This window comes from Ostrea edulis, chromosome 10 (genome assembly GCF_947568905.1).
Source record: "Ostrea edulis chromosome 10, xbOstEdul1.1, whole genome shotgun sequence".
Lineage (NCBI taxonomy): Eukaryota > Metazoa > Mollusca > Bivalvia > Ostreida > Ostreidae > Ostrea > Ostrea edulis.
Genome location: NC_079173.1, coordinates 44,437,341 through 44,462,169, shown reverse-complemented (window position 1 = coordinate 44,462,169; position 24,829 = coordinate 44,437,341). Strand labels below are relative to the sequence as shown.

The following is a 24,829-nucleotide window of genomic DNA, read 5'->3' as shown; positions in this document are numbered from 1 at the left end:
GGAATTTAGATTTTTATCCGGCATTGATCATTTGATCTCTCCCCAAACACTATAGATGTAATTAACATGTTGCTCTACATCTGCAGATTTAACCTATAGCTATACACTTTTAAGACAAATTGATTGAATGAATATTGTTTAACGTCCCTCTTGAGAATCTTTCGCTAACATGGAGACATCACCATTGCTGGTGAAGCGCTGTAAAATGTAGGCCTATGCTCGGCGCTTACGGCCTTTGAGCAGGGAGGAATCTTTATCATGCCACACCTGATGTGACACGGGACCTCGGTTTTTGCAGTCTCATCCAAAGGACCACCCTCATTCAATCGCTTTTTAGCTCACCTGAACCGAAGGTTCAAGTGAGCTATTCTGATCACATTTTGTCCGGCGTCCGTCTGTCTGTCTGTAAACTTTTCACATTTTCGACTTCTTCTCCAGAACCACTGGGCCAATTTCAACCTAACTTGGCCAAAAGCATCCTTGGGTGAAGGGCTTTCAAGTTTGTTCAAATGAAGGGCCATGTCCCTTTCAAAGGGGAGATAATCACAAAAAGGCAAAAATAGGGTGGGGTCATTTAAAAATCTTCTTCTCAAGAACCACTGAGCCAGAAAAGCTGATTTTTACATGAAAACTTTCTGACATAATGCAGATTCAAGTTTGTTCAAATCATGGGCCCCGGGGGTTGGATGGGGCCACAATAGGGGATCAAAGTTTTACATACAAATATATAGGAAAAATCTTTAAAAATCTTCTTCTCAAGAACCACTGAGTCAGAAAAGCTGATTTTTACATGAAAACTTTCTGACATAGTGCAGATTCAAGTTTGTTCAAATCATGGCTCCGGGGATAAGATGGGGCCCCAAGGGGTGGATCAAAGTTTTACACACAAATATATAAGGAAAAACTTTAAAAATCTTCTTCTCAAGAACCACTAAGCCAGAAAAGCTGATTTTTACATGAAAACTTTCTGACATAGTGCAGATTCAAGTTTGTTCAAATCATGGCCCCCTGGGATAAGATGGGGCCCCAAGGGGGGATCAAAGTTTTACACACAAATATATAGGAAAAATCTTTAAAAATCTTCTTCTCAAGAATCACTAAGCCAGAAAAGCTGAGATTTACATGAAAACTTCCTGACATAATGCAGATTCAAGTTTGTTCAAATCATGGGCCCCGGGGGTTGGATGGGGCCACAATAGGGGATCAAAGTTTTACATACAAATATATAGGAAAAATCTTTAAAAATCTTCTTCTCAAGAACCACTGAGTCAGAAAAGCTGATTTTTACATGAAAACTTCCTGACATAGTGCAGATTCAAGTTTGTTCAAATCATGGCCCCCGGGGATAAGATGGGGCCCCAAGGGGTGATCAAAGTTTTACACACAAATATATAGGGAAAAACTTTAAAAATCTTCTTCTCAAGAACCACTAAGCCAGAAAAGCTGATTTTTACATGAAAACTTTCTGACATAGTGCAGATTCAAGTTTGTTCAAATCATGGCCCCCTGGGATAAGATGGGGCCCCAAGGGGGGATCAAAGTTTTACACACAAATATATAGGGAAAAACTTTAAAAATCTTCTTCTCAAGAACCACTAAGCCAGAAAAGCTGATTTTTACATGAAAACTTTCTGACATAGTGCAGATTCAAGTCTGTTCAAATCATGGCCCCCGGGGATAAGATGGGGCCCCAAGGGGGGATCAAAGTTTTACACACAAATATATAGGGAAAAATCTTCTTCTCAAGAACCACTATGCCAGAAAAGCTGAGATTTACATGAAAGCTTCCTGACATAATGCAGATTCAAGTTTGTTCAAATCATGGGCTCCGGGGGTTGGATGGGGCCACAATAGGGGATCAAAGTTTTACATACAAATATATAGGAAAAATCTTCTTCTCAAGAACCACTGAGCCAGAAAAGCTGATTTTTACATGAAAACTTTCTGACATAGTGCAGATTCAAGTTTCTTCAAATCTTGGTTTCCGGGGGTAGGATGGGGCCACAAGGGGGATCAAAATTTTACATACAAATATATAGTTAAAATCTTTTTCTCAATAACCACTGAGTCAGAAAAGCTGATATTTACAAGAAAACTTTCTGACATAGTGCAGATTCAAGTTTGTTCAAATCATGGTCCCCGGGGGGTAGGATGGAGCCACAAGTGGGGGGGGGGGGTCAAAGCTTTACATACAAATATAGAAAAAAGCTTTAAAAGAACCATTGGGCCAAAGAAGTTGACATTTACATGAAAGCTTTCTGACATAGTGTAGATTCAAGTTTGCAAAGGGTAGTTTGGGCCATAATAGGGACCAAGGTTTTACATGCAAATATATATGGAAAGTCTTCAGATATGGGCCAAGGTGACTCAGGTGAGCGATGTGGCCCATGGGCCTCTTGTTTGACAAGCAAAGGTTTCTGAGGACCTATTCTAACCCGGATCCCACCACAGGAAGACGCAAAACAGGCAACAGGTTGTGTGTTGACACGGATCCCACCACAGGAAGACGTAAAACAGGCAACAGGTTGTGTGTTGACCCGAATCCCACCACAGGAAGACGTAAAACAGGCAAGAGGTTGTGTGTTGACCCGGATCCCACCACAGGAAGACGTAAAACAGGCAACAGGTTGTGTGTTGACCCGGATCCCACCACAGGAAGACGTAAAACAGGCAACAGGTTGTGTGTTGACCCGGATCCCACCACAGGAAGACATAAAACAGGCAACAGGTTGTGTGTTGACATGAGAATGCCTTATGTCTCATTCAGTCATGTCTTCAAAGCTTTGCTTATTTGTGTAATGTTTTTGCGAATTTAACAATAGCGCGAAAATTCATTCCGTTTGCTCTGAAATCAGAATTATTAAGGATTGAGTCCAAAGTCTGTCTGCAAGTGTAGTTCAAATGCAGTAACCCTTCGGTAGCATCATAGGGCCTCACAGGCCCGACGAGCTGCAAAATCACTCTTTTAAAACTTTTTTTTTCGGAACAATTACGACTTGGCCCTTTATGTATTCTCCTAAATATACACCAGAAAGGTAATGATAATGTCATTTTGCCAAAACAATATTTACAACTGGAAATATACACACTTATTTCTAAACATCCTCTGATTGCAATGTCGGGCCTTGAAGGCCTGGACCCTTAAAAATAAGTTATTTTCATGAAGTAATGAAATGGCTTGATTGAAATTTATCCAATAATTTTACACAAGAAGGATGCAGAGAAACATTTTTGAGGCGTTTGGTGATATTTCAAATGATGAACTTGAAGGAGATTCTGATCATTACAGCGAGAGTAGTGAATCCGATCCTGATTTTGTCCCAAATAATGGATCTGACGTTAATATGTTCAATCGATCCACACTATACTGGAAAAGATGGTACAGTTAAGAGTGGACAACCATATGCACACACCAAAACTCCTCAGCGTAATGTGATCAGAGGGCCAGTTCTAAAATTGATTGATACCAATCATATCAGCAATTCAGAAATGTTCAAACTTTTCACTACTCTGCGCATGATAGATACTGTATTCTGAAGGAAGAAGAAAGATGGTAAAAAAAACTAAATATGTATGGAGGCCCAGGCGCGGATCCAGAATTTTTTTCCAGGGGGGGGGGGGTCAAACCTTTTCACAAAATCGAACCCGTGATATAACTCATTTTTCTTATAAATCGTTATATTGTAAAAAAAATTATCTTTGCAAATCCCCCCCCCCCTCCCTCTAGATCCACGCATGGAGGCCAACAGACAATATAGAGATATGGGCCTTGATTGGTACACTGATTACAATTGGTCATCTGAAACAGAACATGGTAGATGCAAGTCAGTTGTGGAGTAAAGAATATGGGGTTCCAGTTCGTAGTTGTGCATTATCTCACAGACGTTAATTTCTTAGACTTGATGGCAGTTTTAAGATTTGATGACAAGATAGGAACGCAGTGTTAGAGATGAATTTGCCATGGGATGAGTTCAAATAAAACTCTCCTACACTAAAACAGACCAGGAATTAACCTAACCATCGATGAGCAGCTTATGCCTTTCAAAGGCCGATGTGGGTTTCTCCAGTATCTACCTGCAAAACGTATGTAGCAATATTTCATTATTACCTGCATATGGTGTTGATATCTCTCAACTGATTCGATAGACAAGAGCTTGTTCTGCGTATGGTCAGTTTTTAAATCGAGGCAATCTACTGACAAACAAGTTGATGGTACAGAGGTTTCAACAGTTGCGTTTAAATTCAGCATTTCGCAAATTCTATGGTCGTTATAACGATCTAGTTTGCCAATACAACCTATCATTGGGTCAAATGCTGTCTGTATTGTTTCATACCGATTGTTACACCTACCGTGGTACACCGATTTTGACTAAGGATAACGCCGTTTACCTGATCAATTTATAGGGTACAAGGAGGGTGTGACCGGTCGAGAGAGGATGCTTACTTCTCCTAGGCACCTGATCCCACCTCTGGTGTGTCCAGGGGTCCGTGTTTGCCCAACTATCTATTTTGTATTGCTTGTAGGAGTTATGAGATTGATCACTGTTCGTTATCTTCACCTTTTACCAAAGAATAAGCCAGAAATAATCAACGATTACAACATGACAAACAGGGGTGTTGATTCTATGGATCAAATGGACCATTCGTATACAACGAAAAGAAGAACCAAGAGATGGCATGTTGTTGTATTCATGAACATGCTCGACATCGGCAGGATAGCAGCATACCTTGCGTGGACCATGGTCTGCAAGGGCCTAGGCTTCGAAGACCCGGTATTGCAATTAGTGCGTTTTTAAAGAAATATCATGAACAGCAAGAGATTAGACAATGTTACGATGGATGATAATTTTATTAAGTTATGTATGATAAACTGGAAAATGAGTTCAGTGTGTAACAGATAGGATAATAAAATTTATATCGATTTCAGTCGACGATAATGAGCAAAATTTTATTTTGTGAAAATTATCAAAATACCAATATGACATTTATGTTCGATATTTTCTTGACAGAAAGAAATATATTGGACAAATTTATCATAAGAAGTCGGAAAGGGTTCAGGCTAGATACACATAAAATAAAAACAGTATGTCAATATCTTTTGGGGTATTATGATCAAAATTTCTACTATCGGGCTTTAAAGGCCCCTTCCTGCAATCAGTGTGATTTTTTTTATCCTGCTACCGAAGGGTTAAATCAAGCATTATCAATGAGAACAAGTTTCCTCATCCTTTTTCGACAGACACATTTCCTTACACACATTTTCTTTCAATCTAGACATTTCCCCACAGTCCTGATCCATTGTCCCTCAATCCTGACACATTTCTCTACAATCCAGACACATTTCCCCACAATCCAGACACATTTCCCCAACATCCAGACATTTCCCCACAATTAATCCAGACATTTCCCCACAATCCAGACACATTTTCCCACAATCCAGACACATTTCCCCACAATTAATCCAGACATTTCCCCACAATCCAGACACATTTTCCCACAATCCAGACACATTTCCCCACAATCCAGACATTTCCCCACAATTAATCAAGACACATTTCCCCACAATCCAGACATTTCCCCACAATCCAGACATATTTCCCCACAATCCAGACATTTCCCCATTATCCTGACATTTCCCCATTATCCAGACACATTTCCCCACAATTAATCCAGACATATTTCCCCACAATCCAGACACATTTCCCTGGGAACAAATTGATAAAGTTAACCGGGGTATTCTCGTAATAAATAACACTCAGAACAACTTATAAAAATCATACTTTAATTAAAACATGATATCACAGATTTGCCAATTGAGTATGTGCAGTCTGTCGTTTTATTAATATCTCCTGAAACATTTCCTTATCCTTCTCAAGAATTCACCCTTCTTTTCAATAGGTTTGACTTTCTTCTACGAAATAAAAAAGAAATAGTAAGATTTAAATAACATATAGTAAAAAGATTGACCATTCAAATCACGAACACCCTCTCCTCGAATATTTCTAACAATGATGATCATGTTATGCCATTCTGTCTTCAACTCCTTCCTTGGGGGGGGGGGGGGGGGGGGGGGGGGACGTACAAGCTTGGGTCCCGATCCCCCTCTAAAAAAAGTCCTGGATCCGCCACTGGAACATGACGCACGATTCTCAGAATTGACTAGTACATGTACTCACAGATAAACATAGACACGATTTCCATGGCGACGCTGACGTGTCGCTTTCGTCATCATCCGATTCTATAAATCCCCGCTCCGGAGCCCCAAAATCTTTGAATTGCACTATCTGTTTCATGAGAGAAAATTTATATACTTTTAAGATAAATCTTTAGATTCTGTCTTACAAAATATAGTAGATTCTACACAATTCTATGAAATAGTTAATGTATACATGTACCTAGATCTTTATTCGTTGCATGATTATAATTATTCTATCATTCTAAACATTTATATCCGTAAATTGAATTTAGAGAAATAAAAATTGATATAACTTACCTCGGGTGTAACAAAAAGAATATAAGAGTAAACGGTCTCATCACGAACAATCTGTTCTTGAGGTGGTTTATCTTTGTGTTCCTGAAATATATACAGGTGTATAGACACCGATCAATTCTAATGGTTTTGTAGGGAGGAAAAAGAAAATACAATTTATAGTGAATAAACTGTCAACAGCAGATCATTACTGTGTACTCCGTGAGGCAATCGGAACTCCTCGAATGTCTCCGTAAAGTATACGTGTTTGTGTATCCGCTCCGTGAAAAGTTAAAAGTTCAGTTTGGTTTGATTTGGTTTGCTTGTTTGGTTTTTATGTCGTTTTACTTTCTATTCGAGTTCTTTTCAAAATCCATTTCAGATATATAAGATCAGGGAAGAGGAGGTGAGGTGCCTGCTTCCCTTGCACTTTTTAAAACAACGTTCTTCGTTATTTAAAAGTGCAAATAAAGATATATTGGGTGACACCCCCCCCCCTCCCCTTGTTTTATAGTAGTACTTAGTGAATGGTAGAATGAAAGCTCGACGTTATGAATTGAACCCAATGTATTGTTGAAGGACAAGCGCTACCCACTCACCACACTGGCGGGTTACAAATTAGCGTATACTATAAAAAGAAAGAAAATCAAATCATATCTATAATTGATTCTAAAAGGTAAATGTCAAAATACATAAAGTCCCTAACTCTGTCACTTTCGGGAAAACCTGCGCAGTTTGTAAACGAATATGATTGTGACGTCATTTTTTTTTTCCATGATGAAAATCTACAATGAAATGCCGATAAGTTATAACAGTCAATTCAAGAATATGTCAAAAACAAATACCACTAAATAAAATTAATATGTAATATATTATACCTATCATATTTTATGTGAAATCAGTAAGAACTTTCCCTTTCATGAGCTATCACATCGATTCCTGCGCCGCAGCGACAACATGCTTATTTTCACCTGACAGCCACTTTTATGAAAGTCTATGCCAAGGGTTAAAGATGATATTCCATATTTAATAAGGTGGCTCAAATATTTAAATTTTCGTCTAGATTTGCCCTGATGCACTACACGTCGGAGATAATGTTAGCGCGACATTATTGCATGTAAATAAAAATAAGTTATTAACGTTATTTATTTCTGATCATTGTTGATGCTTTTCTTAAAATACAATTTAATACTTTTGTAACGTGTAGCGGTCACCCAGCCAAGTGCTGATCACGCTCGCCGTTGCCATCATCTTTTGAGAATCTTGCGTGATCAAGAGAGACTCTCTACCGACATCATTAGAAAAGCTAGCTCTCTAGCGAGGTAGTATAAGTTCCCTCTTATACTGTCCGCTACACTTTTTTCAAATCTTCAAAATTAATTGTTTTTTCTGTTTACAAGTTTGAGAAACAGGGACAAAAGAAATTTCACCATACTGTAGAGGGTCCTGATGACGGAGTTTGTGTTGGACGTAATATACATGTACACGAATGTGATACACCATCTATATAGTGCTGTTATACTAGTGAGCTTTTCTTGAGAATTGTTTATATATTCCTTGGTTTAATTTTTTTGCGGCCCCTCCCTCCCTCCGCAAAATCATGTAGTAATTTTTTTTATAGGGTGTTATAATTTTTTTTTTAAAAATCTACTTCTTATTTAAAAAACGAGAAACATCTGTTGAGAGGTGTAACATGATGAAAAGAGCTGTGTGTAGGGGGGGGGGGATTCAAATCCAAGAAATACAAATAGATGGACTCAAATCACAGCTCAATGACGAGCAAATAAGTTTGACTAGAATGAAATTTACGGAGGATAAATGTTGCCTCATTTGAGTAGTGTTGATAAAGGTGTGTTTCTGTTTGTAAGAGAGGATTTAACTTCACCTATGAAGGCTAATCATAAAGTTAAATTCTACTCTTAAGATCACTAAAATTCAGGAGCTTCTGGGGGGGGGGGGGCTTCGCCCACTAGGCCCCCCACCTTAGGGCGGCCCCAGACCCCCTACCTCTGGAAAAAATTCCACGCCCCTCTAACCTGAATTCCTGTCAGGGACACTGTTTATTTCTTGTCAGATAACCCGCGGTCTTATCTTTAGATTTAGTAATTAGGTTTCTACCTACTAAATCCATATAATGTATGTTTCTGTTACATTTCAGTAATGCAATAACTAAAAATGAGCGGGGGGGGGGGGGGGTGGAGTGGGGGGGGGGGTCTCAACATTCAACAATTTCATCAAACCACTTACTACGTTTGTCACGGACTCGTCTCCGAAATCCAAACCTTCAATCTGTGAATAAAAAGATATATCATAAAATAAAGATAACTGAAAACTGTATGTAAGATTGTCTGAAATCATTGAAAACTTTGACGATCTGTATCACTTTTCTTTCCTATTCGTGTGATGATTTACTATAGGTAGCATTAGGTACTGACACTCTAAGAAGGATGATAGCAGATATTGAAATGAATGTAACGATAGCAAACTACGATAATCTATCATGATTAAGATATAAAGGAGTTGTACATGTACCATAAAATTAAAACTAGTTGACAACGGTGAATCTACAGACATATAACCAAATGTCCCATCATTCACGAGTTACTCACCTGGCTATTAATATTCATTGAGGTTTTTTAATTTTTGTTTTGTTTTTGTTTTGTTTTTGTTTTTGTTTTTTCTCTTTTTAGCCGAATTTTGTTGACGACTGTATAGATCGTAGTAGTTGTCAATATTTATATTTTGTAATCCCCCCCCCCTCCCTTGAAAAGGGATGCTACGACGTGCCTGGATAATACTGCCGTGATTTGTTATATATAAATCTATTCTCTTTGTAAAATTACCATTAATAATAATTAAATACCCCCTCCCCCTAAAAACATCACAATACAATGGGTCCAGTAGTTGGTAGAGGGGTATTATCGAAATTTTACATTTTAGTGCAATTCAGAATTAAGATTTTTAAGTGTAAAAATTATTGTTTTATTATGAAATCGAATCCTATACACTATACAATTCGACCCCAAGGACTTACAGTGTACAAAGATTTCTTTCGAAATTTGAATATTAAATCACCCATTAAATCACGTTTTAAATTTGTATTTTGTATTAAACAGACAGAGGAACTCTTTTTATCGCAATGTTCACTGTATAGGGTGTCCGGTCCGCGCAGTGGTAGTGCAATCTTATCTCACCTCTACGACACGGGCTTGACCCTCAGTTGTCAGTATGTATGGGAGTAATTTAGTGTAGTGGTCATCCACTCGTAAACATATCCTCCCGCTAACCATACTACCCCCCCCCCTCCCCAATGTAAATCCAGATAGAGGACTTCATTGAAAATAAACTTTCGAGCTTTCTTGGATTATCCCGACATTTACCATTTAAGCCGATAATCACGTTGATGAACCTACACGTCACAGGCAATTGTATCGCCTGGGGTCGAATTTACTATATAAGAGTACTCTTTAATAGTAAAGTCAACCCCAAGCCACTCAAATGCCTGTGGTACACGTGTACCGTGTATAGTGTGCACGGGCGCGGATCTATAATCATTCAGCAACTGATATTGCATAACAGACCATTTTCACTCCGTTTTGATTTCTCCTATTTTAAAGTAATTAAATGGGTGAATTTATAATTTGGGAAATATAAATTAACTCATTATCATAAAGTAGTAATGAAATAAAATCGTTTCTCCATGCATTTCTTTTTTATACTAAGTTTTATAACCGGAATTAATGTAACTATTATACCCAGATACCTGATCATGTAAATGGTTGTATTACCGTCCGACTCGGCTTCACCCGTAGGTTCTAGTCTTAAATTCCAATCAGGAAAACAAGTCCTTTAGGACGGTTTCATAAATTCTATGGGGACGGAACTACAACCTAGATGGTACTATTTTCGCCTAAATCGGGGGAGGGGAATACACTGACAACCTTCAATTGTAAACAGCCTACACCATGGTTAACTTGAAGCTTGTTTAACGAGTGTTCAGTATGCCGTAACACCCTTCCCTAAATTGTACAATATTCTCACCTGGTTAGAAATAGTCATTGTCTGTCAAATATTCTCTCATCTAATGCTTGACTACATGACATCAAAACTTCGGCATTCGTTACCTTTACGTCACTGTTGCTGACGTCATAATTGTTATTGTGACGTCCAGTTATTTACAAACAATGCAGCGTAGCCGTTTTATGTAATCACATGTCGTCATAGGAAGTGGCGGAATGTAATTTCTATTGTGAGGATTTCTCAAAAGTTATGGGGAAAAAAATTCGCTTCCGTCCCACAGGCCTTTCTTGATTTTTTTTATTTCCAACCCTATTTCGGTGACTGACCAGAATCGGTGACGCTTTGTTTACATGTGCACGTTGTCATTTTCGGGTGTTGATTACGTTATCAATTTCGTCGTAGTGTTTGCAAACTTACACAGAGCACGTCTTCAATTTTTTCTCTCTCGAAAATGAACTACTAGAAGAAGAGTATATGCAAAAAATCAACACGAAAATTAGTACTGTTCAAAGCTTATCTAGGCCGTATATCAACAGAATAGTTTGGCAAATCTTTATCATATAATTAATCCCATAATTTATCATTTAATTGATCCTATCATTTATCATATAATTATTCCCATCATTTATCCTGTAATTTGGGGGGGGGGGTGCCTTTCCCCTTAAGATTACACTTTTTGACATCATAGACAGTTGCTTCTTCAACAAAAATGTAAAACGGAAATATTCTTATCTAGTGATCACGCAGCTCAGTTAATTAAGGCTATGCGAGACAAATCACAGCGCTGTTATAAATGTACCTCTGTGTACTTCGCACCATATGGCGTCACAATTAATGATTGATTGATTGATTGATTAATTGATGTTTTCCGCCACACTCAACAATTTTTCGGTTATCTGGTGGCGCCCAGTTTTTATTGGTGGAAGAGAGAACCCAGGTACAATGCACCTGGGAAGAGACCACCGACCTTTGGAAAGTAAACTGGGAAACTTTCTCACTTACAGCGCGAGCGTGATTCGAACCCGCGCCAACAGAGGTGAGAGGCCGTGTGATTCTGAGCGCGATGCTCTAACCACTCGGCTACGAAGGCCCCATCGTCACAATGAAAAGGTACGTCACAACGTGTGTAGCTTCTTATACGTGTATCGCGTGGAAGGTGTCATAATATTTTGTCGTTATTTACTACCGCTATTAAGAGATAAGCTATATATACTTGGATGCCTTTCCTGTCAAATGATTATATATCATTCCTTTATGATATCAAATCACTCTCCATTCTTAATAAGGTGATATTCATATTATATTGTGACCTTGAAATCGCCCCTAATCTGAATGACATCCAAAAATTACTTTGTTTAACACCATTCTTATTCCATGCACAAGTACTCTGAAGTTGAAATTAAAAAAATTGCTGAAGTTCCTCATAGACAATATATCCGTAGTCTTTGGTGATCAGGTCTTCGAACAGTCTGTTGGAATTCCCATGTGCACGAATTGTGCTCCTTTATTAGCTGACCTGTTTTTATATTCCTATGAAACAGCATTTATTCAAAAACTTCTACGTGAGGGGAAAAGATCTCTTGCTGTGACCTTCAATTCGACTTTTAAATATCTCGAAGACGTTTTATCTATTAACAATAAAATAATTTCATTCATATGTCGATTCGATATATCCCTGTGAACTCGAAATAAACGACACCATAGAGTCGCCCACTTCTGCTTCATACTTAGATATTTTATTGAAAGTAGATATTAACGGCAAACTAACAGCTCAACTGTATGACAAACGGGATGATTTCAGCTTCTCCATCGTCAACTTCCCATATTTATGAAGCAATATTCCTTTATCACTTGCATATGGTGCTTATATATCTCGACTGATTCGATACGCAAGAGCTTGTTCTGCGTATAATCAGTTTTTAAATCGTGGCAGGTTACTGACAAACAGGTTGATGGTGCAGGGGTTTCAACAGTCTCGTGTAAATACTGAGTTTCCGTGAAATATATAGAAAGTGTAAATAGTGAGTTTCTGTGAAATACAGATACTGTGTAAATAGTGAGTGTCTGTGAAATACAGAGACCGTGTAAATAGTGAGTTTACGTGAAATACAGAGACCGTGTAAATAGTGAGTTTCTGTGAAATACAGAGACCGTGTAAATAGTGAGTTTCTGTGAAATACAGAGACCGTGTAAATAGTGAGTTTCCGTGAAATACAGAGACCGTGTAAATAGTGAGTTTCCGTGAAATACAGAGACCGTGTAAATAATGAGTTTCCGTGAAATACAGAGACCGTGTAAATAATGAGTTTCCGTGAAATACAGAGAACGGGTAAATAAGTGTTTTGACATTGATTCACGATCGTTTACGTTAGCTGCATTGTTTCTGCTATTTTTTCGCCAACCCGGAGGTAGAGAAGAAACTGGTATCAAGACCATAATTTGAGAATAGACTTAAATCTAAATTTCAAATCCATCTAACTTTTGAAATCATTTTGGTAAACAAATGAAATTTTCAGTATATGTCTGTCTTTGATTTTTTTTTATAAACCAAAACAATTTTATACATCTGTGCTAGATAAATCTTAAGCTGTAAGTGATCAAAAATTTGACTGAAGTCTATTCTGAGTTTATGATCTTGGAGCCTTGACATCTCACACTTTCGCTGTAACCTAAGTTGATAACACGCAAACACGAAAAAGAATTATGATTGTTTCTGGAAAAAAATGTGTGATTGTCTCCGGAAGTTTTCCACCGGAAGTGACACAGTGGGAGACCGTGAACCTATGATAAACACAAATACTGAACACTAGGGGCATCTTGACCGGAACTAGCTGGCAGCAAACAGTATCTAGGATCGACGCATGTATATTCTGCGACTTGTGGACATTCAGAATGAGAACATAAAGAATTAAGAACAGCATAATACGACCAATCAACACGTATACTAACTAGACGCCTGCCCTGTACTAGTGTTCAGATGACGTGTGTTGAGACGGAGCTCGTGATAGTTCTATCACTGTGTTTCTTTTTTAATTGATATGGATCTACAAACAATCGAGATTGTGCTCCCTCATATTGGTGTTATTTATCATAAAAGTGTTGAATATTAATAATACTAAGTTAATTAATTTGACCAATGTTTAATAAAAAAAACTATGGAATTGGCATATCGACGGTGTGTATGTATGCTGAGCTTGGTGTGAATTTTAATTTTACCGGGCCTGGACATAATAAATATAATTAACACCTCCACCCAATTCTTTATTTACTCACTATCTGTTACTGGTAGATGACGTACAAATTTAAACACATATAAGCAGAGGTTACAGGTAAGTGTCACAAAAAGTTCGCCGCTTGTACCAACACATGCAAGATTGATATTTACCTAATGCATCCTAGTATTAATGATGAATCACTTCTAAGGAGTAATTCAATTAGGAAGAGTTTCTAACAGGGAAAGCCGCATCTGGAAGTTTAGGGGTAAGCGCATGTCTAATGCTAAAAAGAAAATAAAACCATTTTACAAAATCACGTGTTCAAACAATTAAATAATTATTATTTACAAAAATAACTTCGTTACAAGTAAGTACAATACATTGTTTTGGAGAATGAAAGTTCATGTAACCATAAATTCGCTATGCCCTATTTTGTTATATTCGAATTTAAGATAAAGATACTACATGAATTCTTTACAGGACTTGACATTTAAATTCATCGACTTCTGTTTAAAAATCATATATTTTGTAATAATATATTGTCATCATTTTCATTCGACTCGATATTTAACAGTGAACCCGAGTTAATAGATACCAGTCTTCCAAATGTTTTTATTATTTAGAAACTTTATTGAACATTGATTTAAAGACAACTTTCTAACAAACGGGATGACTTCAGCTTCCCCAGCGATATCCCATTATCATCTGCACTTGATGCATATGCTCTTCAACTGATACGATACACAAGAGCATGTTCTAGCCATGATGAAGTTTTAAACCAAGAAATGCTTTTGATAAATATGTTTTGTTTATTGTTTGCTTATCTAGCTGTTTTACATTTCTTCGAGAATTTTTCAACCCAACGTAGGTGAGATACCTCAAATTTACACCTATGCTTAGCGCGGAAGAATGGTGCAAAGACGATTCTTTAACGTACCAACGATAGCCGCAACACGGGACATCTGTTTTAATGTCATATCTGAAAGACGTGTGACTCTTTTAAATGCTAATTGCTTGGTAAATGAACTATCACTACCCTTGTTTACATCTTAGTTTTGAGGCGGTCATGGCACGACCGGGGCTCGAACGCACGACCTCCCGGTTATGACGCGAACGCTCTACTACTGAGCTTCAGGGCTTCGAATAGTCTCGTTTAAAGTAAACATGTCGTAGGTTCTATAGTTGAGATCATCCAATTTAAAAAAAATAAAATCTGTCATTAGGTCGAATGTTTTCTGACTTCAAGTGATGGGTCATTTTTTTGCATAGATTTTTAATACAGATGACTCCGTTTACGTGATTAAGAGAGAGTTCTCACGTTGGGTGTGAGCGGTCAACAGGGGATGCTTAGTCCTCCCAGTCACCTGAGAGAGTTCTCACGTTGGGTGTGAGCGGTCAACAGGGGATGCTTAGTCCTCCCACAGTCACCTGAGAGAGTTCTCACGTTGGGTGTGAGCGGTCAACAGGGGATGCTTAGTCCTCCCACAGTCACCTGAGAGAGTTCTCACGTTGGGTGTGAGCGGTCAACAGGGGATGCTTAGTCCTCCCAGGCACCTGATATCACCCCAAGGTTCACAGGGGTCCGCGTTTACCTACTCTTAAATTTGTTCTTTTAAGGATTTATGAGATTAATTGTTTTTTATATTCACACATTCGTAGCCAAAAAATCCTTTTGTTTACTCATATATTCGCTCCATCCATGTTCGTTATAAACGAGTTTTACAGTATTCGTATGTTATGATGATTATTTCTTGAAATTTTGAAAACAATGTCATTTCAGTTTGAGACATTTCCACTTTTTGACCAAAAACAGATCGTGTTGAACAGTGCTGTGCTACGTTCAGGATTTATACGCCTCGATTTTACAGACGCTACAAAAATACAAATATGAATGAAGTGGCAATCCAAGGCTGTCCACAAAATACTTCTTTAAACTGTTCCCTACATGATGAAGAACAGAGCCGGGTTTCGATACCTGTCATCCTATTCGCATTGCTCAATGGAATCCTGGTTCTTCTGTTCAACAGTGGTATATTAGTTCTTATTGTTAAGAAAAAGAAGATTAGACATAACCCTTACCATTTTTTAATTGTAATGCTGTGTGTGAGTAACATTGTTGTAGGGCTTGGCATCTCTACCTCAGTTTTCAGCCGTATTATTCCAGCCTTTAAGATAAGTAAAAGTGTTACGATATTGAACACCCTTTTAATGACAACAGGACTCTATCTGCCGCTCTACCACACATTCTTGATAAGCTTACAAAGGTTTTTGGTCATATGTAAAGAAAAATGGAACTCCTATATTTTTTGTCAAAATCGGAAGTACTTTGTAAGTTTCGGGGGTTCGCTCACCATAATGATAAGTAACTGTGTCCTTATTTCGCCGTCTAACAATGAATTTGATAACGAAAACATGTTGCTATTTGTCTATAATGGTCATTATACAGCATACACAATATATATAAGGTTTTTGACCCTGTTTCTGCTATCTGCCACAGTGATTCTATACCTCATTACAATTGCACATATGCACAGATCATACAAGAAAATTAGTCCCACTGTTGACTCCAACGCTTTACGTGTAATTAAAAGCAACGTTCAAACGATTGAGCCATGCCCCTCTGAAAAGGCATGCACACAACCCTCTGCACAAGACCAGGTCAACGTCGGTGCAGGAAGATCACGTGTTGAACATGCTAATCAGATGGATTCACTCAGACGTAAAAAGGTCGTCAGTACATTACAGCTAGTGGGTCTGCTGATCACCGTCCTTCTGATTTTTACAGGACCTCTTATTGTAACGTTGTATTGGATTGATGCTGTTTCTTCTACAATCAGGTGCATAATATTTGGTTTGTTTTGCATGAATTCCATGTTGAATCCATTCATATATGTGTGGAAGCTAGTGGATATCAGGGGGATTGTGAAATCAGCACTGTGTTGTTTCAACAGATAGACCTCTGGTATATCCAGGGATCCGTGTTTCCTCAACTCGCCATTTTGTATTCTTTATAGGAGTTATGAGATTGATCATTGTTCGTTATCTTCACCTTTTATACATATGTACAGCAAACAGCAATCGGCAGACATTGTCCGATTCTACTACTTTTTGAATTAACTGAAGTGTTCTGAATGCGAAAGTAGTTCCTGAATATCAACGAAAGTGTAAAATATTGAAAAGAGTGTCAGATTCAGCTTAGAATTTTAATATCCAAAATGTTTTTGAGATATTGTTTCTTGTGCGTCATAATGTTGTGTAATTGTTCGGTAAATAAAAGATAGAAACGCTTTATGAGTTTTCTCCAGTTTGGTATTGTATTATGCTATTAGGGAATAATATTTTTTAATTAATCAGGAAAATAACACATTTGCCATACAGGTTATCACGAGGATCCAGAACATATATACAATCATTTCGGCGATTCATATTATGTTTAAATGTACTTCACATAATAGGAAAACAACACATGGATTTGAACGTATATTATTCTGCTTTATTTGGTTTTTTGTTACCTGGCTTAAAATCTATCACATAATTATATTGAAGTTATTTTCCTGATATTCAAATGAGAAAAACTGTATGACACGGCTGATTTAAAGATTAAGTTAGATTCACATACAACGCTATGAGTGTAATGCTAATTTTACACCCTGTAACAGAACATTATTGGTTTAATTTGTTACATGTGAAATTAATTTCAAATACAGGAAATATCATATTGGTAAACTCCCAAGTTCTTTTTTTACAGCATCGACACAAGTATCGTGACTGTACAAGTTGTGGTTTTAAAATATAGGAATTAGAAACGTCTAATATATATAAATTAGTCACCTATGTTAGTCAAGAATAAGCTTACGAACACCAGCAAAAAGAAAATAATTCATCTGATACCAGTACATGTGTATATATATGTGACCTATCATTGCATCGTGTATCTAGATATCATAAATATAAAACTTATACGGTACCAATTTTGATGGACCAGATGCGCATTTCGACAAATAATGTCTCTTCAGTGATGCTCAATCGAAATTTTTGAAATCCGAAATACCAGCAATCTTGTAGGCCCCAAGAGCTATTTTAGGGAAAAACGGTGCCAAAAAAGTGGAGTCAAATTCGTGCCGATTACAGTCAATCTTGACTCGTGTATATTTGTACAGGAACTCCGAAGCTAGAAAATTGTCTGAAAGACTTTCAGAAAATATTATAAGTACGAAGCATTGTAATGCGAAATGATTTATTTATTGATTTGTCACTTTAAAAAATTAAATGATTTGAAGCTGTGATGTTTTATTAAGATTTTAGAAAATGATATTGAATCCAAAAAAAAAAAAAAAAAAAAAAAAAAAAGACTGCCAAAACGTCTATATAGAAATGAGGGCTTTGTTTCTAAGAAAAATGCTCTTGAATTGTTAGGTCGGTTTTTTTGTTTACATTGGTGAAAAGCTGTCTGATATGTTTTATACTTGTTGTCAGGTCGAATGTAATCCAAGGTTCCTCTGACACCCCCCCCCCCCCCATATTTTGATATGTGCGAGGGAAAGTCAGAGCGAACTTCATATTGAGAAGTGGGAATTCAGCGACATCAGCCTACCTTTTACAACTTAATTTTGCGGAGATTTTCCAAGATAAATCATTCAAACATTCTCCATGTACAAAACTGTGAATCGTGAAATGTCAAACATAGATGATATTCTTAAAAAATGAAACAGAATTTGTTTTTATTCTTTTATGATTGTCTTTCTTCTTTAAAAAAAAAAAAGTCTTCAATTCGAAAATGTTAGTAGACACCGGGTGTACACCCCCTACCCCTCCCAGGTCACTGTCGTGCGATCTCGGCGCGCTTCACGAAATATCTCGTCATAACAACCGCCGCGGTGGCTGAGAGGTTAGAGCGTTCGCCCTGAATGCGGAAGGCCGGGGTTCGAATCCCGGCCGCGACAGACCTAAGTCGTTTAAACAGGTAGTGACAGTTCCATCGCCAAACGCTCGGTATCAGGTGTGAATGTTACGGGTCCTCGGAGATGACCTTAAAAATGAATGACCTGTGTCACAGTCACTCTAAAAACAATGTTTAGGTTTAGAACACTTTTTAAACGTGTTTAGGTCTAAACGTGTTTAGGATTGTGCTTCTATCCTAAACGCGAAGTGTAATAAACATGTTCTACCCTAAACATGTTCAGACTGAGAACATGTTTAGCTATGCAAAAATACAGTATCTAAACACAAAATAACATGCTAAACACTTGCTAAACACAATCCTAAACGTCTAAACACAATCCTAAACGTCTATGCGTTTAGGTTTTGAACATGATAAGCTTAGTAACATTGTTGACATTAGTTTTACAGTCTTCATGTAGAATATTCCTGTCTTCTGTAAATGAAATTCGAATTGCAGAAAAAATTGCATGTCAGAATTGCCATACTTCAAACTGCTATAGTGTACCAGGCCCCGATAGTGACCCGCATAGTGTACATCATACGCCGTATTGCAAGTATACACTGTCGAGGTCGATATCCAAAATTGATGGAACCATTAGAAGAGCCGTCTATGGGCTTCAACCCTTTCTTGTTGGAAATGAGCAGAATTTAGGAGTATCCAGAAAATTTTGATCTGGAATTCCATCTCAACTTGAACAGGTCTGGACACATACATATTGAATTTTAAAAAATAGTGTAATTCATTGTCTCTGGTATTAGACGTGCCTTTAGTGTTAATTTAAACCAATGCATCACTCTTACTTTGCATTGGAACAAAATTCATTTAAATCTTGTGAAAGAGAACATCAGTTGCAATTGATGCCCCCCCCCCCTTTTTTTTTTAATTCAACATGTGACAGTGCCTGTTATGCGAAAACTAGCATATCAAAGACAAAAAAATTTTTGAAGTTGTACTTGCCGGATGATATTTAACCATGTATAGTTTACTTCTTATATACATGTGCATAAGTGATTTTTAATGGTTTTGTCTTTAACATGTATCGCGGAAATGTCAACCGTGTTGTTTCGGCAATTAGAATATAGAAATAGAGTTATCGGACTTGCAATGTAATTTGAGAAGAACCGCGCAAACCCGCATTGTTCGATTTGAAACATCATGGATCCCATAGACACAGTTTGTAATACAAGGGATATTCTTGCTAGATTTTGCAATGTTATTCTCCTATAATAGAAGAGAAAGCTACTATTCAAGACTCTTTAATGCTGTGGATTGAGTTTTAAATAGAAGGTTAGCAAATCATTTTGTAATTGAGACAAATTCAAAACCTAAATACAAGGAGAACTAAACATGTTCAAAACCTAAACACAAAAGAGGTAAACGTGTTCAAAACCTAAACACAATAAGGGTAAACATGTTCAAAACCTAAACATAATAAGGGTTAAACATGTTCTACACCTAACATAAAAAGAATTAAACATGTTCAAAACCTAAACACAATTAGTTAGACATGTTCCAAACCTAAACACAAAGAGATTTAAACATGTTCAAAACCTAAACACATTGGGTTGAACATGTTCAAAACCTAAACGTAAAAAGTGTTAAACATGTTTAAAACCTAAACACAAAAAGTGTTAAACATGTTTAGATTTAGAACGCGTTCAAAACTGTACACAAGAAATGTGTTTAACTTTGTGTTTAGGATCTAAACACCATTTTTAGAGTGTAGGTGTGGCACGCTAAAGAACCCTCACTGCTCAATGGCTTGTAGCGCCGAGCATAGGCCTAAATTTGAAGCCCTTCACCGGTCTTGGTGACTTCTCCATATGAGTGAAAAATTCAATGCCAGATTATTGTTGTCTTGTAGTCAAATCATGAACAAAATTCTGCTAAAACAAACAATGAATATGAATAGCCAGGTGAGTAACTCGTGAATGATGGGACATTTGGTTATATGTCTGTAGATTCACCGTTGTCAACTAGTTTTAATTTTATGGTACATGTACAACTCCTTTATATCTTAATCATGATAGATTATCGTAGTTTGCTATCGTTACATACATTTCAATATCTGCAATGATCCTGCTTAGAGTGTCAGTACCTATAGTAAAGTATCACACGAGTAGGAAGGGAAAGTTATACAGATAGTCAAAGTTTTCAAAGATTTCAGACAATCTACAGTTTTTAATTTTATGATATTTTTTTATTCACAGATTGAAGGTTTGGATTTCAGAGATAAGTCTGTGACAAACGTAGTAAGTGGTTTGATGAAATTCTCTCTCTCTCTCTCTCTCTCTCTCTCTCTCTCTCTCTCTCTCTCTCTCTCTCTCTCTCTCTCTCTCTCTACAGCAGGTAGACACATAATAATTAAATCTATAGTATACATGATAAAACCCCCGAGCATTAATTGGCAATATTGGAAATATACCACATTAACACTGGATTAAAATGATATATTTTGAAGTCAATTTCACTCCACTTCACAATGGCCTACATTTTTGCAGTTACTCCTCTTACACCGGAAGTTGGGGGCGCGCTTACGATTGCGGTCCTAAGCTTCACATAAATAGCATTAACGAATAGTGTATAGTATAGCTTACGTTACCAAATTCTTAAGTATACCAAGTTTTAACAGGTTGTAATATATCTATAACAAAAACAAGGTTTAATTGCTTTGATTTTATGGAGAAAACTTTTTAAAGTATGCACTTCGTGAAATTGTAGAGTTGTGGAAGGGGGGTGTTGTAGTTGTAATTGACGTTTATTTCTGTCCAAATTATGCAATTAATACCAAGGACTTTAATAGTAATCTGTTTTAAAAACGATGTACACACATAAATTGAAAGCATATGATACAATCAGGCACGCAGCATCGAAAGGGGGTGGGGTGGGGGGAAGAGAGAGAGAGAGAGAGAAAAGTTGACTTCATAATATTGTCTAAAATTTCTTGACAAGTAAATTTTAGAAATAATAATAATCCAAAGCTCGAGAAGGAAGGCGGCAAGGGTTGATTTTTCAGTTCCATTCAGCCGTTAAATTTTACATTTCCACTACCATTCACGACAACGTTTTTTTTTAAGGGGGGGGGTATCCGACTATAGGTCTTTCTTTGCACGTGAAAACAACCAAGTTTGTATGTAATAATAAGAGGAGGCAGACCCATTGTTGCTAGGAGCCTGATGATTGTTTTTGAGCTCGTTTGAGTAATTGAAGTACAAGAAGAGTTATAAGTCGATGTACACAAAATCTAACTTTCAAAAAATCAAATCACACGCGAAAAAATATATTAAAATTTAACAAAAATATTACACTAGACATACCAATTCGAGATAATTAACATTGGCACCTAGTGTACATTTAGCAACAAGTAGTTTTGTTCAGTGTGAAACCATAAATTGATAATGTACATGTACCGGTAGGCGTTGGTTTTACATGTGTTTTAGGCATATCGTATTGCATGTTTTGTTTGCATGTTTTGTTTGTGTGTTTTGGTTGTCGAAAATATTGATAAAGATTAATAATGAAGAATTGCCGATATACTAAGGACATCATGATTCTGATCTAAAGAAATCGAGGACTAGTTAATATTTACATACTTTATTACATCATAACCATACATTGCTTGCGAGAAAACCACACAAGGGACACGTGTAAATGTAATTATGGACTAAAATATTTTGTTCGATTATACTATTTTAAAGTCATTACACTTAATTCTTAGAAAAATTCCTTAACTGGCAATTGATTGCAATCAAGAATTGTAAATTTTCTATTTATTCCCTATATGGCACCGTCAACTGAGGACCGCAATTTGCTGCGCACCCTCTGTAATCAGGGGGAAATAACTCGCAAAGCGTTATGAAAAATGTAGGCCATTACTTGTATCATAACAAATATAATATATGTAATGCCTCAAATAATTTTTTTCATAACCTCATTTTTTAGGGTAGGGATGGGGGAGGGGGAGGGGTGGAGTGGGGTAGCACCCGTCCTTCAACAACACATGGGATTCAAATCATAACTTCGAGTTATCACTCTTACCATTCAATAAACTACTAAATAGCGGGTATTTTTTGTAAATGATGTAAATTGAACACGTTTACATATTTGAAATGGATTTAAAGAAAACTGAAATAGGATGTTCATTGCAACATGACAGCATAACCGAACAAACGAACTAACACACACACCAAACTGAACGTTTAAAGTTATCACGCAGCGGATACACTACCACGTATACCTCACGGAGCAAGTTGGCAATGCATCAAATTCTCTCATGGATGCCATCGTATTACATCCGAGATCTATGTCGAGTGCGCGAGACATTCGAGGAGTTCCGATTGCCTCACGGAGTACACAGTAATGATCTGCTGTTGACAGTTTATTCACTATAAATTGTATTTTCTTTTTCCTCCCTACAAAACCATTAGAATTGATCGGTGTCTATACACCTGTATATATTTCAGGAACACAAAGTTGAACCACCTCAAGAACAGATTGTTCGTGATGAGACCGTTTACTCTTATATTCTTTTTGTTACACCCGAGGTAAGTTATATCAATTTTTATTTTTCTAAATTCAATTTACGGACATAAATGTCTGGAATAATAGAATAATCATAATTCTGCAATGAATTAAGATCTAAGTATTTATTAACTATTTTACTACTATATTTGTGTTGAAAATATTCCATGAAGCTAAAGATTTATTTTATTACTATACAAAAAAAAAAAAAAAAAAAAAAAAAAAAAAAAACAAGGTACGATTGTATATATAAAAGGCCCAAAATTTTTCTCTCTATAAATTGTGTCTGGAATTAACTTTAATCAGCGTTTTAAGAAAGTAAAATATATGCCAGGAATAATATGTCAAGAAAATCAGAATGGTATTCCTAATTGCTCAGGAAAAGATGTGCGCATTTGTCGAGCAAAATGAAAATGATATATATTGTGTATTATCTTAAGATGAAAAACATACTTGAACATGAATTTGATCGACGCATGCGCTGTATGTTTTCTGAAAGGAAATTCACCTGAATTTGTGGATATTTTTATTGAAAATGGCATTTTGCAATTTTATGCCAACTTCTAGCTCTTGTCATATGAAACAAATCTTTTTGCTGATCAAACTGAGCGAATTTTGGGTTTGCTAATCTATTCCTTATTCAAATGCCAGGGTTTGAGCTCCAAGTGAAATCATTGATATCTTGGGCCAAATGACTTTAGAAACTGTACCTACTTCTTTTCTCTCATGAAACAGATAGTGCAATTCAAAGATCTTGGGAGTCCGGAGCGGGGATTTATAGAATCGGATGATGACGAAAGCGACACGTCAGCTTCGCCATGGAAATCGTGTCTATGCTGGGAGTCCTGTTTATCTGTGAGTACTAGTCAAGTATCGTAATTCATGTTCCAGTGGCGGATCCAGATTTTTTTTTTAGATGGGGATCGGGACCCTAGTTTGTACGTTTTCTCCCCCCAAAAGGGGATGGGGTAGAATGGGGAAAATAAAAAAAAATATCGAAAAGGGGTTTCATCCCACCCCCATAGATCCGCCACGGTCTGCGTTTTGAATACTCTGTCTTTCTACATTATATTATTTAAATCTTGATTTTTGCTATTCTGTATTTCGTAGCAGAAAGTCAAACCTACTGAAAAGAAGGGCGAGCTCTTGGCAAGGATAAGAAACTGTTTCAGGAGCTATTGATTAAACGATAGACTGCACACACTTAATTACCAAATCTGTGATATCATGTTTTAATTAAAGTATGATTTTTATAATCTTTACTTTTTATGTTGTTCTGAGTGTTATCTATCATGATAATACCCCGGTTCACAGACTGTAATGTGGAGACAAGTGGAGACATGAGCCATTTAGCTGGGCATGCGTGTTAGCAGACTGACATCCGCTTCCCTAATATTGATGTATCGTATCTAATTTGCATATACTAATCACTGTATACAAAGCGTTACTAGACGATGGAGGGATCACCTGCTAACTTGGAGTCTGGATTGGAAATGTGTCAGGATTGTGGGGAAATGTGTCTGGATTGTAGGGAAATGTGTCTGTATTAATTGTGGGGAAATGTGTCTGGATTGTAGGGAAATGTGTCTGTATTAATTGTGGGGAAATGTGTCTGGATTGTAGGGAAATGTGTCTGTATTAATTGTGGGGAAATGTGTCTGG

The 24,829-nt window shown here is 37.0% G+C and overlaps 1 long non-coding RNA gene and 1 other non-coding gene across 2 annotated transcripts; both read left to right on the top strand.

Moving 5' to 3' along the window:
• The first annotated feature begins 18,575 nt into the window (after positions 1-18,575).
• On the top strand, positions 18,576-18,647 carry Trnas-uga (transfer RNA serine (anticodon UGA)). The gene has a single exon. It is a non-coding gene; the product is annotated as a tRNA-Ser (tRNA).
• A 4,339-nt stretch (positions 18,648-22,986) lies between these two features.
• LOC125666467 (uncharacterized) lies at positions 22,987-24,425 on the top strand. Its single transcript, XR_008799070.1, has 3 exons — positions 22,987-23,190; positions 23,903-24,022; positions 24,278-24,425. It is a non-coding gene; the product is annotated as an uncharacterized LOC125666467 (long non-coding RNA).
• Positions 24,426-24,829: the final 404 nt, after the last annotated feature.